The sequence below is a fragment of the Macrotis lagotis genome, chromosome 5 (genome assembly GCF_037893015.1).
Source record: "Macrotis lagotis isolate mMagLag1 chromosome 5, bilby.v1.9.chrom.fasta, whole genome shotgun sequence".
In the NCBI taxonomy this organism is placed as follows: domain Eukaryota; kingdom Metazoa; phylum Chordata; class Mammalia; order Peramelemorphia; family Peramelidae; genus Macrotis; species Macrotis lagotis.
This window is the reverse complement of record NC_133662.1, coordinates 210491768-210507068: the sequence shown is the minus strand read 5'-3', so window position 1 is coordinate 210507068 and position 15301 is coordinate 210491768. Positions and strand designations below refer to the sequence as shown.

The window sequence follows — 15301 nt, the reverse complement described above, 5'->3', positions numbered from 1 at the left end:
ACTGACCCTATACTTAGTTGACTGGTGAATACCAAAATGTCTCTTTTAAGGAATTTTCTTCTCCTGGGCCAGAAAGGGGTATCAAGAGAAAAATAGTCAGTCATTACAAGCAGCTTAAAAATTAGCTCAAATATTTTCACATCTTGCTGGATATGATTTTATCAATGTACATACTCTATCAAGGAGTATGCTGTTAAATGAGATTTCCTCTTGAGGGTGGAGAGAAAGGAGATGTATGCATGAAAAACCTTTAAGTTTAATTTATCTTAGCTTTCCCGCTCCATCACCTTTTAGTCTAGACAATCAACAGAACAATAAATTAAGTCTTGATTTAATAGTCAGCTCTTGTAAGCTGCTGTGACTCAGTTTTCAACAAACTCTTGATTCCATATAGTAGTACAGATCACAATCAATCCATACCATCTCCCTCCATCCTCTCTCATCAATTCTCTATGATAATTCCAACCATAATGTCAAAGAGCTTCTACCAGAAATCTTGAGATTATGAGAATAATGAAGCATGTGATCTGTCTCTCAATTATCCTTAGTACTTGCTACATTGACCAACTCTCCTACTTTTCCAGGCACACATATCTCTGAAACATACTTTTGGCTATATTTCCTATGTGGTCCTTCACCAAGACTATGTTGTATACTGTATACAACCTCCATGTGCCTTTCATTTTTAGGTCATTCAGGTGACCTGCAGTCACTTCTGTGAAGAATATAGGATGATTTGCAGCCTTACCGCATTAAGGGAAGATTACTCATGTACTCATGCTAAAAGATGAGCCATTTTTTTCAGGTAGAGGCTTGCAATGCACAATATCTCAAAAGTATTATAATCTATGGCCTCCTCTTACCTGTTCAAACCTTGGCACAGTTTATTCTCTCTATAATATCTAAAAGGAGAAGGCCAGTTCCAAGAAAAGCTATCTGAATAGATGGTAGTAATTCATTATTAATTTTTCCCTGATATGGAAAGGTAGGTCAAATTGTTTTGAGTAATTATGTTTTTATTTAGTAAACCCTATGATGTTACTGAGTTGATGAAATCATCATGTTGTCATCTGAAAGCAGGAGAATAATGAAAACCTTGCCATCTATAGACAATCCCACTTCCACTGGAATTTCATGTTGCCTACCTCATCCATGACAATGGGATATGTTTTTGGCAGGTATACTCCTATCTCTTGTAAGCCTAGCTTAATATTTATAATCTGAGGAACAAAATTATTTCTTTTGCTAAATTTGCAACATCAGCTTCAATAGCCCCTCCTAAAGGGTTTATAGATACTATTTCTGTATCTGTAACAGGGAGTGAAATCTTGGAGAATTACAGTTTTGCTATCTTCTGTGAGGAATCTGTGAGAAAACTGGCAGTTTAACTGTCATTTCTGTTAACTATAATGTGGGGGAGAGACTATGTAAGGACAGAAACAAAGAAATAAGAGAACTTCTTTCCTGAGAGACTGAGTAATTTAGCTGTCATGGAGAAAGAGTCTAAAGAGACATTTACTGAGAGAAAAGCATTTAACTTTTATCATGCAAAGAAACATGAAAAAGTTTTTCCAACCTGAGATACCTGAATGGTGGGACTGTGATTGTAGAGTTGAGAAGACAGACACTATGGTTGATGGTTAAATGTGCTACATTGTTGAAATGTTAAAGTATGGGCTTGTATTGTATATTTATACTGCTAATAAATTGTATAAACAGTAGCACTTAAGTTTATTGAATTCTAGGAGATTAGAGAGTCTGAGAAGAGAGAAAGCTTTTTGGAAAAGGGGGTTTATTTTTTCCCATCCTTATATATAGCATTTGATGGTTACAAAGTGCTTAACAGATAATGTTTAATCATCACAGCAATTTCATGAGACAGGTGGTAGTAGCATTATCATTACCTCTTTCCTGAAGATGAAAATGACAACTCTAAAAGGAGTTTTGATTTGCTTAAGGTAATAGAACTACTTAATGGCAGAGCCAGAATGAGAACTTACTCTCAAATCAGTGCCCTCTTTTCTTCAATATCAGATTACCTAAAATACTCAGAGTGTAATCATTTCATTTTTCCCAAGTGTATTTAATGAACTCACTTTGGGGCTAGGTACTAATTGATTAATCAGTGATAGAAATTGTACATTTCTACTGCCTTATGAAGAACTATCAGAATATACACCTTGATTTAGGATCAAGTATAAGAAATAAACAGAAAAACAAGCCAGTATCAGTTAAAGAGAGAGATGACTACTCCTCTTTGTATAATTTTGATGTATAAAAATACTTGGTTGGAGCAGAAACACTTTTCTCAATTTTCAATCAATAGCCAATCTCTTTACTATTAGGATTCCAAATTTCCTATACCCCAAACTCTGATATTGTATCTAGAGAAAGTAATTTATTACAGATTTTTGTTTCTGAAATCTGAAACAATTATCAAAGAACAATGTTAGTGTGTGACAATTTTTTTAAATGAGGAAATGAGAGCATACTTATTGACTCTTTCTTAGCCCTTTGGGGGGTAATATGTTACTCCATATTTATTCTAATATTTGTCATTCCCTCTCTTTTTCAGAGAGTTTGAGATTTGATCTCATAACACTCTCAAAATTGCATGTAATTCAATAGATAATATAAGGCAGCTTCAGTAACAAACTGAAAATTAGCATTAACAAAACTTTTATCTAAAACTCTGAACAACTGAATTAACACCCAAATAATTTGAATCAGGATAGAATAAAGCGTTAAATATAATAAGAATTTAGTGGGGAGAAAAGTACTTGAGTTCAAAAAAATTATTTGCACAGGCATGATATAAAATGTTTAAGATAATGGTTTTATGAAATAGAGTTGGGATTTGTAGTGAATTAAAAATTCAAAATAAGTTGTCGGAGCATACTAGAAAGCTAAAAAAATTAATGTTGTTTAGGATGCAGAAACAGTCAAATTACTTCAAAAATATCTATACAATAGAAATATAGCATTAAAAAAGAAGTAGTTGTACCGCTGCGGGTCTCATCTATAATGCTGTGTCCATTTCTGAGGAACACCTTTTAGGAAAGCCTTTGACAAATCTGAGCATGTTTAGAAGAGGGAGATGAGGGAACAAATTCTATCTGAGGGAGATGAGGGAAAAAATTCTGAGTCAAATTAAGTAGCTTGGGATGGTTAACTTGGAGAAAAGAATGTGGGGCAGAAGGGAAAGCATATGGCTGCTATCTTCAAGTATTTTGGGGTAGAAAAGGGAAAAGACATCTCATTAATATCTAGAATTATAGACTAGGAGTAATGAATGGAAGTTTAGAACCAGATTTTTCCTTAATGTATGGAAAACTTTTTAATAATTAATTTTGCAAATGTAAAATGCCTCAAGGTTCCTTTCCATGAGAGGCTGAATGAGACCACAATTCTTCTCTTTCCCCATCTCTTCTCACTTCTCTGTCCTTTGCATTCTGGTTTCTAAATTCATCACTCCTCAAAAAACTGATCTCTCCAATATTAGAAAAAATTTCTTAATTTTCTTATCTGAAGGCCTTTGTAGTCCTTATCCTCCTTGACCTTTCTAGCATTTGATATTTTTGTCCACAATCTACTCTTCCACATTCTTTCTTCAAAGACTTTTTTGGAGATGTTTGTCTATCACGGTTCTCTTTCTATTTTTCTTATGACTTCTTATCAAACTCTCACTAAGACTTTGTGTAGGTTCTCTTCTTTCTCTAAACTACTGCACTTGGTGATTGGATCAGTTTTCATGTCTTTAATTCTCACTGTTTAGTAGATATTGCTCAATTTATATAGCTATCCCTAGTTTCTCTTCTGAGTTCTAGTCCCACAATGCCTATTGTAAATCTGAAGCTAGCTTTTCCAGTCTTTGCAAAGTCAGCACAACTAATATTCTCTTTCCATGTAATCCCATGTCTTTTATGAGCTTCCCCATTTTTGTTGCATTACTATCGTTTTTCATTCCTCCTAAGTTTAAACTCTTACTGTAATCTTAGCGGCACCCTTTCTTTCAAACTATCTTCCCAATAAGCATTTAGCTGCCAAGATTTTGACATTTCTACCTTGCATTTGACCCTTGTTCTCTAGTCAAATGAATGTCACCCTGGTTTAGGCCTTCAACTTCTCTCATCTGGAATATTATACCAACACCTGAATTGCTGGTATAACATCCATGCTTCAGATCTCTCCCTTTCCAATCCACCCACATAGCCTATCAAAATGATTTTCCTAAAGAGTAGATCTTCCCTATTCTATAACCTCTAGGATTTTCTGTTACCCTTAACATTTAATATAAACTCATTTGTTCTGTTCTTAAAGATTTTCACAATCCCATCCCAATCTAATCTTTCCAGCATTATTGTACATTTTTCTTTTTTATTTAGTTGATCACTATATCTTTGACCTCCATGCCTGAAATACATTCTCTCCTTACCACTACATTTTACAATCCTTTATTTCCCTCTATATTCAGTCTTAGTAGAGCTCTCTACATCATTTTTCCTTATTCCTCCAGTTCCAAGTACCATCTCTCACAAAATTAGCTTTGCTTTGTTTTTCATGTACTTTATATTTATTCATGTTCATATTTTTTTCTTAATAAAATGTTAGCTCTTTGATAGAAGAGATAGTTTTATTTTTTAAAAAGTTCTGTATCTACAACTTCTAGAGTATATATGGGATGAAGCCCCTGAAAATTCATCAAGTATTTAGTGAAAAAAAGAAATCATAAAATTGGAACTGTAAGCATAACCTTCTTAAACCACAACACCATTGCTAATTTGAGTCAATCCACCTGTCTAAGACTGGATTTGAACTTAGGAACATGAGTCTTTCTAACTCCAGATCTAGCACTCTATACACCACACAGCTAAGTATCTAGGTGGTGCCACAGATGGAGCACTAGGCTTGGATTCAGAGGACTTGAGTTCAAATCCTTGACACTTGACCCTTATTATATGACCCTGGACAAATCCCTCAACATTGATTGCCTCATCATCTCCATCCTGATCTTCAGCTGGCCACTAGACTGAGATTGCTTCAGAGTGGAAGGCCCTTCAGGCAAATCCAATTTAGTTGCTTGTCAAGGAAACATCTCCATTATGTCATGGTCTTCTTTGAGAATAAAGAACAAGGGGCAGCTAAGTGGCACAGTGCAGAACCTGAGTTCAAATTTGACTTCAGAAACCTAACAATTATCTAGCTGGTGTGACCTTGGACAAGACATTTAACACAATTGCATTGCAAAAACAAGAAAGAAAAAGAGATTGAAGCACAAACATCACCATCATCAATCCACCTAAGATAAAGACTATGAAATCTATAATGGCCTTTTCCTCAATTTCAGAAAAGCTTCAAAACCCTTTTGTATTATGAAGGGTAACAATTACTATTCTATTCCATTGACTATTGGAAAAAGGCATATTATTTGGAATATTATTTACTAATAATACTAGTGGTAATAATTATAGTAATTGTAATAATATATAAAATTTATATATTGCTTTAAGATTGGCAAAGTACTTTGTATGAGTTATTTCTCTATAACAACCTTGTGAGGTAAGTGCTATTGTTACCTCCATTTTGAAGATGAGGAAACCAAGGCAAAGAGAGTTTGAATGGTTTATCAAAGGTCACACAGCTAAGAAGTGTTGGAGGGAGAATTTGAACTCAGACCTTTTTTGACTAAGGCCTGGAGTCAGAAAGACTCATCTTCCTGTATTTTTTTTTGTTTTGTTGCAAGGCAATGGTGTTAAGTGACTTGCCCAATGTCATACAGCTAAGTAATTATTGTATGAAGTCACATTTGAATTCAGGTCCTCCTGATTCCAGGGCTGGTACTCCATCCACTGCACTACCTAGCTGTCCCTAAGACTCATCTTCCTAAATTCAAACCCTTACTTAGACACTTAGCTAACTGTGATCCTAGGCAAGTCATTTAACCTTATATATCTCAGTTTCTTCTGAGAAATGGTAAGGAAATAGTATACTACTCTAATATTTTTTACCAACAAAATCCCAAATGATATCATGAAGTGTTGGAAAAAATAAACCACAATAACTTTGTGACTACAAGTCCTGTGTTCTTACCTTTGGGGAGGATGGTCATGTTGCCCATCAGTATTGCTGCTCAAGATTTGTTATGCTGAATATAACTCATAGCTTCTTACCATAGATATTTCACATTTGACTTTCCTGTATTGAATTTTTAAAATGCCTTAGGTATTTAGCTCTGAACAACTAATCATTTGCTAGCTGTGCATCTACAGAATGGGACTAAATAGCAAAGAAAAACATTTGATGAAACAATAAGAGCTCTTGATTGCTTATTTTCTACAATCAGATTTTTCTCCACAATCATTCCTGAATTTACATTAGATGACTTTAAGAAATTTGTGGTCAGGAACATTATCTAAATTGTTACCATCTTGCCTCAAACACAAGGGTTCTGAGGCTCAAATAAGATTATAGCTATAAAGCACTTTGCAAAATGTAACATGCTAAATAAATGCCATTTATTTCTATTATAGTTTTTATTATTATCATCATCACTATCATCATCATCATAGCCTGTTACCCAGGCCTCCAGTCTCTGACAGCTTCATTCCATATATACTCCTATGGTGCCTATGTAACATTTTTAGAGCAATATAGAGATTTGCATTATAAAGCAAATATTTAACAACTGAACTCTTAAAATATGCATATACTCTTTTAAGTTTAATCTGCATTATTAATACTTTCTTAAGTCTAAAATAACCAATAAAACAATAAGTCAAGTCCTGATTTATAAGAATTGCATATTTCTGAGATGTAAATGTTCACCATGAAAATTTAACAATTGGCTGTGGGATATATCTCCTGGTCTCCAAGCTTTTGCCCTGGCTGTCCCCCATGTCTGAAATGCTCTTGCTCCTCACCTCCATTGTTTTTATTCTTTGTTTAAAGACTTAGTTCAATTTCTACCTTCTACAGAAAGTCTTTTCTGGTCCCCACAATTGTGGGGGGTCTCCCCTAATATCTTACTTTCCTCTCCATCTTGACTTCACCTATTTACACATTATTTTCTCCATTAGAATATCTCCTTGTGAACAGGGATAGCAATTAATACAGTGCCTAGTGCATAATAATCTTTCTGATTACAAATCTCATCTCAGATGTTTACTAACTGTGTGACTCTGAGCAAGTCATTCAACACTGCCTCAATTCTTCATGTGTAAAATGAGCCAGAGAAGGAAATGGAAAACTACTCCAGTATCTCTACCAAGAAAACCTTAAATAGGGTCACAAGGAGTCAGACATCAATGAAATGACTGAAGAACAACAGAACTGAACAAAAATGCTATAGCTGAATCAAAGTGATTTTTTTCACTATGATTCAGTACACAAGGTTAAAGGTATCTGAGTTGTTTGGTCATCATTATTTTGATCAGCATTGAATATCTCTCCAGAATGATGGTAGGGGAAATATTCTTCTAGGACAAGGGTTCTCAATCTTTTCTTTGAATCATAAAACCCTTTTTTAGTCTGGTGAAACCCATGGACTTTTTTTTTAGATTTTTTTCAAGGCAATGGGGTTAAGTGGCTTGCCCAAGGCCACACAGCTAGGTAATTACTAAGTGTCTGAGGTCGGATTTGAACCCAGGTACTCCTGACTCCAAGTCCGGTGCTTTATCCACTATGCCACCTAGCCACCCCTAACCCATAGACTTTTGATGAGAAGAGTATTTTTAAATAATTAAAGAAATACTAAATTTCAAATAGTTAAAAGTAAAACATTTCTCATTCAAGTGCTTGGTCTGATAAAATCTCTACATGTACATCTCCAGACTTTGTGGTCCTCAGGTTAAAAACTTCTGTTTTAGAGATATGTACTATCAGATTTTAGTTTGGTTTTGTTGGGTTTTATCCCTTAAGTACTTAGAATCAGAAATTAAAATACTCAATAATTATTTACTGACTATAGCAAATGCAGAAATGGAATCCCCTGCCATTTCTATATAATATAGAAGAGAAAGTTAATCACAGAGGGATACTCGATTTTATTTTAAAATTTCTTTTTTTTTCTTTAGGTTTTTGCAAGGCAAACAGGGTTAAGTGGCTTCCCCAAGGCCACACAGCTCGGTAATTATTAAGTGTCTGAGGCAGGATTTGAACCCAGGTACTCCTGACTCCAGGGCCGGTGCTTTATCCACTGTGCCAACTAGCTGCCCCTAAAAAATTCTTTAACAGTGAAAGAATATTCCCAGTTTTTGAGGGAGAATTGTGGGTTAATGTGTTTCCATTTTCCCCTTTTGTGTTATTATAGGTTGCATGTTGTAATGGTTTAGAGGCAGTTTCCAATAGTATTGCAGCAATGTAAGTTGAAAGTTTGTTGTTGTTCAGTTGTTTCAGTACTGTCCAGCTCTTCATGATCTCATGTGAGTTTTTTTTTTGGCAAAACATATTATAATGATTTGCTATTTCTTTCTTCCATTCATTTTATAGTGGAAGAAACTGAAGCAAACAGGGATAAGTGATTTGCCCATGGTCACACAGCTAGTAAGTATCTGAGGCCAGATTTGAACTCAGAAAGATGAGACTTCCTGACTCCTGGTCTCACTCTTTATTCACTGCACCTCCTAGCTGCCCTTGGTTGAAGGTTTGCCCCTTCTTTATCATCTTAACTGACTAACATGACAAAATGCAGCTAATTAAGTTTGTTATAAAAGGAATCTCACAGTTTATTCAGTCAGTTTCCTTTTTAAAGGTAAGGAAAGCAAGGAATAGTGAAGATAATAATTTATCCACTGGTCAAAGAGTTGGAAGGAGAAATGAAACTCAAGCCTTCAGATTTCAGAGACACTCTTCTTTTCACAATCCATACTGTCTCCTAGTACTTGATTAAATTGGATCTCCAACTTGATGATTAACTTACAAAATCTATGGGGAAAGAATCTGTTGAGCAAATTAAAAGTAAAGAGAAAATTTCAAGGTCCACCTTAGATAATAGCTAGCTTTTAAATATAGTTTTAGGTTTTGCCAAGTGCTATGCATAAGCTATTTCATTCAGACTTCACAAAAATCCTGTGAGGAAGTCCTATCATTATCCCCATTTAGTTAGACCTGAGTATATGTAATTCATGTGATAATTATGAGTATTAATCATGAATTAAAACATTTCCTTCAATACTTTCTTAACAGGTACTTAGAAGTAATGATTGCAGTTTTGAAACTCATCTTTTAATCCAAACTCTATTGAGACTTTAATGTTTTCTGGTTAAAATGTTTTATTCTTCATGACTTTATATTCTTGCACAAGACATACCTGAGGCCATTAAGTAGAAAATTATTATTTTCCAAAGAATTCATTATTTTTAGATCTTTTTTTTCTCCTTGGTTCACACTTAAATCCAATGATACCCATCATTCTTTCTTACATCCACACCTCCATCTCACACTTCCCATTTCCTGTGAGTCTTATAGAACCATAATTTCTCCACTTTCTCTCTCTCTCTCTCTCTCTCTCTCTCTCTCTCTCTCTCTCTCTCTCTCTCACACACACACACACACACACACACACACACACACACACACAAAACCACACAATTTTTAATCACATTTAAGCTGAAACTTTTAATCACATTCATATAATTTGCTAAAAATTAGAATGATATTATCTGGCATTTGGGTAAGTTTTGCAAAGTAGTCTATATATATATTATCTCATTTGATCCTCACAAAAGTTTAAAAGGTAGGTGCTTTTATTATCTCTTACAGATAAGGAAACTGAAAAGACAGAGATCAAATGAGGAGTTCAGGGTCACACAGCTATTAAAACTTTAAGGCAGTATTTGAATTCAGGTCTTACTGATTCTCCATCCTGACCTCCATGCACCACTTAGCTGCCTATGAGTTTTGTTATACAGAAAATTTGATTCCAGAAAGTAACACTGATAATTATTTTTCAAGTTCATATTATGTTAAATATTATTATTATTATTATTATTATTATTATTACCAATTGGTTGAAGAAGCTTTCAGTATTTATCTTGAAGAAGACTAAAGGGAAATCCAACACAATTCAAATAAAAGTTTAGTTCAACTGGATTGGGAAATCTGGTGTCTTTTTTCAAATAGTAGAAAGGTCATCATGAGGAGTGAAATAGTAGACTTGCTTTACCTTGTCTTGGACATAAGAACCAGAAATAATTCAATGAGAATGCATTTATGAAATGCTCACCATGCACTGGACATATAAAGACAAAAAGTTCCTTATATTTTATTGGAGGGGTTGTGAGTACAGAGAAAGCAAGCACACAGATACATTAAAAACAAAATATTGTGACTCCAAGAGGAAGGAATTATATCTGGATTAGAAAAGAATAATCCTTGTGTAGAATATAGCATGCACCCTCTCTTGTGAAGGTAGGGAATGATTTAAAGTTAAAGATAATGTACATACTAGGCATTGGAGACTACCTGGGCAAAGTCACAGAGATGGGAGACAGAGATTGAATATTTTATAAGGGAGATGAGGCATGGTCACATAGTTAGTATGTGTCTGAGGCCAGATTTGAATTCAGAAAGAGGAGTCTACCTGACTCCAGTTCTCACACTTTATTACCTATACCTCCTAGCTGCCTTTGGTTGAAAGGAAACAGCAAGGCTGTTTGGAAGGAAGAGGTAGGAATGGAAATCATAAGAAATCAGACTGGAAAGGGCTGTGGAATACATATTATACAGGCTTTAAATTCCAGACTGAAGTAATAGGAAGCTACTGAAGGTCTTTGGGTAGAGAAATAACATGGTCATTTTTTTATCTCTGAGGGCTGTACATTGAATGAACTGGAAAAGGCAAAGAAAGACTCAGAGCACAGAGACCCATCAAAAAGTGATTGTAATTCTTTAAGTGAGAGACCTGGGTTAAGTTAGAAATTTTGCAAATAAAGAGAAATGGACAGATATGAGTGATGTAGAGAAAGAATTAACACATGTTTAAATAAAGAAAGTAAAATAAAAAGAAGGCTCAGAGATGACTCCTATTTTATAAACCTGTGTGAATGGAAGGAAGGTGATGTCTGAAACATAAACAAGGTAGTTTGAAGGAAAGAGAAATTTGAGAGAAAAGCCAGAATGTCCAAAGAGTCTTAGTGCAGTTTTAAGCTATATAGACTAGAAAGATCACTAAGACTTTGGTGATAACCTATGCAGATTTTCTATTTGGAAACAAAGAGTTTGAGATGCCTACTGGATATTCAGATTGAAGTGTCATGTAGGTAGCTGGCAAATGAGGACTGGAGTTGAAGCAAACGATTGTTGGAAATTATAGGAAATGTCAGTTCAACATAAGGAATGACTTCATACCAGAAGTCTTTGGGTTTTTTTCTTTTGCAAGGCAAATGGGGTTAAGTGGCTTGCCCAAGGCCACACAGCTAAGTAATTGTCTGAGAACGGATTTGAACCCAGGTACTCCTGACTCCAGGGCTGGTGCTTTATCCACTGCGCCACCTAGCAGCCCCAATTAGAAGTCTTTGAAACTGTATTGGGATGTCTTTGGAGATAATAATTGCTTTTCTTTTGGCATCTTCAAGAAGTATCTGGGTGATCATTTCTTATTGATATTTTCTAGGGATTTTAAATCTTGGGCCAGATGTTGAACTAGATATATTTTTAATTTATTATTCCAACTGGCATTCTATTATTCATATTTTGTATGATTGCTAATATTCAGACAAAGTTAAAGTTGTCAGAATGGGGTACAGGTGCATCTAAGTTATATGCCTTCTAATGGCCTTTAAAATGTAGCCTAAAAATAGCCTAATCCAGAAGATAATATGAGCCTCTGGAGAATTTGGTGCTACCTGTAAACTCTGGTGCCTTACCAAGGGTATAGAGGAGAGCCAACAATGAAAGTAGTGGATTTTTGAAGAAGTAAGTCTAACATCATGAGAAATTATTCATTCTACTTTTAAGGCTACTATCTTCAATGGAATTTCATCCTTAGAAATTCATTATTTTGTATTAAAATATTATTAAGATCCAAATATCTGTGTAAGAGATTGAGTAGATTGAGTCAGTGAGTACAACTTGTTTTACAAAATGTCTGTTGAATGAAATTCAACCACATCTCTCATATGCCTATTGTTTAAGATCTTCAGTGAGCTTCTATTCTTTGAATTGATATGTTATTCAATTTTCTTAATTTGCTTCCTCTTTAAAGCAAGATGAAAAAAAATAGATGAAGACAAGAGATTTTTAGGTGGGCAAGGGAAGGAGGGCAGGGAGAACACTGAAGCAGAGTGAGTTGTATCTTGAGGTCCTAATAACTCATGACTAGTATCTACTTATAGAGTTGAAGGGATATAAAGTATATTGTTCAAAGAAACATTCATTTAATGAAATCATTGATCTTAAAAAGCTTATAGATTTATCAGGATACATGAAATTCATGCCTAAAGCTGAATCAATTCAAGATAACTGTTTAGTATATGAGGTGGCCATCATGTTCACTAGGAGAATATAAAATTGAATATGTATTTTGAAATGGAAAAGAGTAAAACAGATGATGGAAATAGCAATGAACTTGAATTCCAGGAAAATGTGATCCAATTCTATCACCACCATTTACAACTAGCATTATTGCCTTTGGAGAGGATAGGTTGAACAGTAGATAGAAAGCTGTCCCTGGAGTAAGGAAGATTCATCTTTCTGAGTTTAAACCCAACCTCAGACACTTACCAGTTACGGGCAAATCACTTAATCCTGTCTGCCTCAGTTTCTCATCTGTAAAATGAGATGGAGAAGGAAATGGCAAACCATTCCAAGTATCTGTACCAAGAAAATCTCAAATGATGTCATGAAGTCAGACATTACTGAATTGACTGAAAAATGACCTGTACAAAACTACTTTCTTGGGTCTCAAGTTTATTTATCTTTGTGATGTGAGAGTTGAATTAGATGACCTTTGAGTTCCATGCCATCTATAATCATAATGACTTTAAGATTCTTGTCCTTAAAAAATACAGTTGTGCATACTTAAGTCCTCAATTATCCAAACTGTGAGTGAAACCAGTGTACAAGTTCTCCTATCACTTGATTCCAGCATTCTGAAAGAACAATGAATAAAGATAGGGACAGTGGGGTTGAAGGTAAGGCAAAGTGAATAAAATTTCAGCACCTCTTTTTGATAATCACTCTTGGTTCTGTGATCAAATAACTAAAGATATATTTATCTTGAGACTTTGACTCTATAAATGAAATATGTCTAGATACACACACACACACACACACACACACACACACACACACACACACTGCGATTAGCCCATCCCTCAATATAGTATGGTCAATAGAGATGGTTTCAGATGGAAAAACTGAACTCAGGCCTTGCCTTAATGTCATTTCACTTAAGCTCTCAATGTCCCAAACAACTGTCTAAATAAGTGTATAAGTTGTATCACTGGGAGATCTTTACACAAATAATGTCATTAATTCATCCTCCCTCCTCTTTCAAAAAAAGTAAGTTTCCTATGAAGGAATTGTACAAACAGCCCTGTGGTTTGAGATTGTGCCTGCCATTTATATCTCTGTCCATTTGCCACAACTGATCTGCCAATATGGTTCAGACTCAGTCACTCCATTTTCATTTGCTATTTTTATGCTTCAGCAATCAATTACTATCCACATTGCTTGGTGTTCTGATTCATGATTATAAACTGTGATTTACGTCTATCTAGCTTCAGCTAGGAGGAAAATTGGACAGAGGGAATACAATTACTGAGATTGCCATTAAACTAGAGTACCAAAGCCAATGCACATAATTATACACAAGTCACATGCTCTTCTTTCTAGAGCTAAATGGGAGTTTCTGTCTCTTGACTGGGAAACCAATATTGTGGGAGTTGTAACCACCTGGCTTTTAGAACTGATTCAAGTTTTCAAACAATCAGAATAACATATGGAGCAGAGAGGCCAGAACTGTCAGTATTCTTTTTAGGTGATTGTATAAAGCATAGCTTGCTGTGATGGCACCTTGCCAGAATTTTGTTAATTTACTTTAGAACCAGTTGAGTCTAGAATTAATAGCAAAAATTTGGAAGGGAACATTATCTCCCCAAATTCACAATAAACCTCTGAGTTCAAGGGGAAACCTTAGTCATGTAATGATAGCTGGTTCTGGAACTGTTATGATTCTATGCAAAGATTAAGGTCACATTTGAAATATCTAAAAATCTTTCAAATGAGTATCTGTTATAATGAAAGATGTATGCTTTACAATTCTAATTCAATAGGGAGGTTTGCAGTTAGAAAATTTTTTAATGGAATGGGGTTAGAAATTATTTTCTGGTATTATTCAGAATCTAGATCCTTACATAAATTTGTAATACCATAAATAATGTCTGTTATATGTGGATTTGACATAGAATTTCTAAATTCTGAATTAGTTAACAATTAGATTTATTAACAAAGTAAAAGTAATTTTGATACTGTTGAACCTCAGAAATCCTTGGAACCATGAAATCTCTGGCCACTTTCTACCTGACTCTCTCTCTCTCTCTCTCTCTCTCTCTCTCTCTCTCTCTCTCTCTCTCTCTCTCTCTCTCTCTCTCTCTCCATATATATATATATATATATATATATATATATATATATATATATATATATATATATATATATATTGCTGGTACACCCTCCAAATAAGACTTCAAGAAACCATGCCTTAGAGGAGTTCTCCACTTGGAACAGGATTCCCTGAACCAGAAAGCCTACTCAGACATTTTCTTTTTTTTCTTTGGTAAAAGTCCACATTTAATTAATTTATTTATTTATGTTCATATTACTATATTAGACTTGTTGAAAACTAAACATAATTGCCCCTTCCCCCACAAAGAAAGAGAAAACCAAAGAAAAATGAAGTGAGAGAAAAAGAAAAAAATGTACTTCAGTCAATGTTCAGATACCATCAGCTCTGTCTCTGGGATGGTTTGCATTCTTTATCATGACCATTACTTCAATACAGCTAACTGTACTTCTCTCCATCCTATTCCTCCTCACTCCTATTTATTCTATTCTTTTTCTCCTTTCACCCTGTCCTTCTTCAAAAGTGTGTCTGACTACCCTTTCCTACAATCTTCCCTCTCTTCTATCACCTACATCCCCCCCTCTACTTCCCCTATCAACTTTTCCCCATCCCTTTCCTCTCCTTTTTCCTCTAGGGTAAGATAACTTGTTGAGTGTATATGTTGTTTCCTCTCTGAGTCACTTCTGATGAGAATGAAGACTCACTGCTTCCTCCTCACCTTCTCCCCTTTCACTCAAT

At 34.8% G+C, this 15301-nt stretch overlaps 1 protein-coding gene across 4 annotated transcripts in view; it reads right to left on the bottom strand.

Moving 5' to 3' along the window:
* NTNG1 (netrin G1) overlaps nt 1-15301 on the bottom strand; it is a 460778-nt gene that overhangs the window by 149208 nt on the left and 296269 nt on the right. The gene's annotated exons all lie outside the window — the stretch shown is intronic.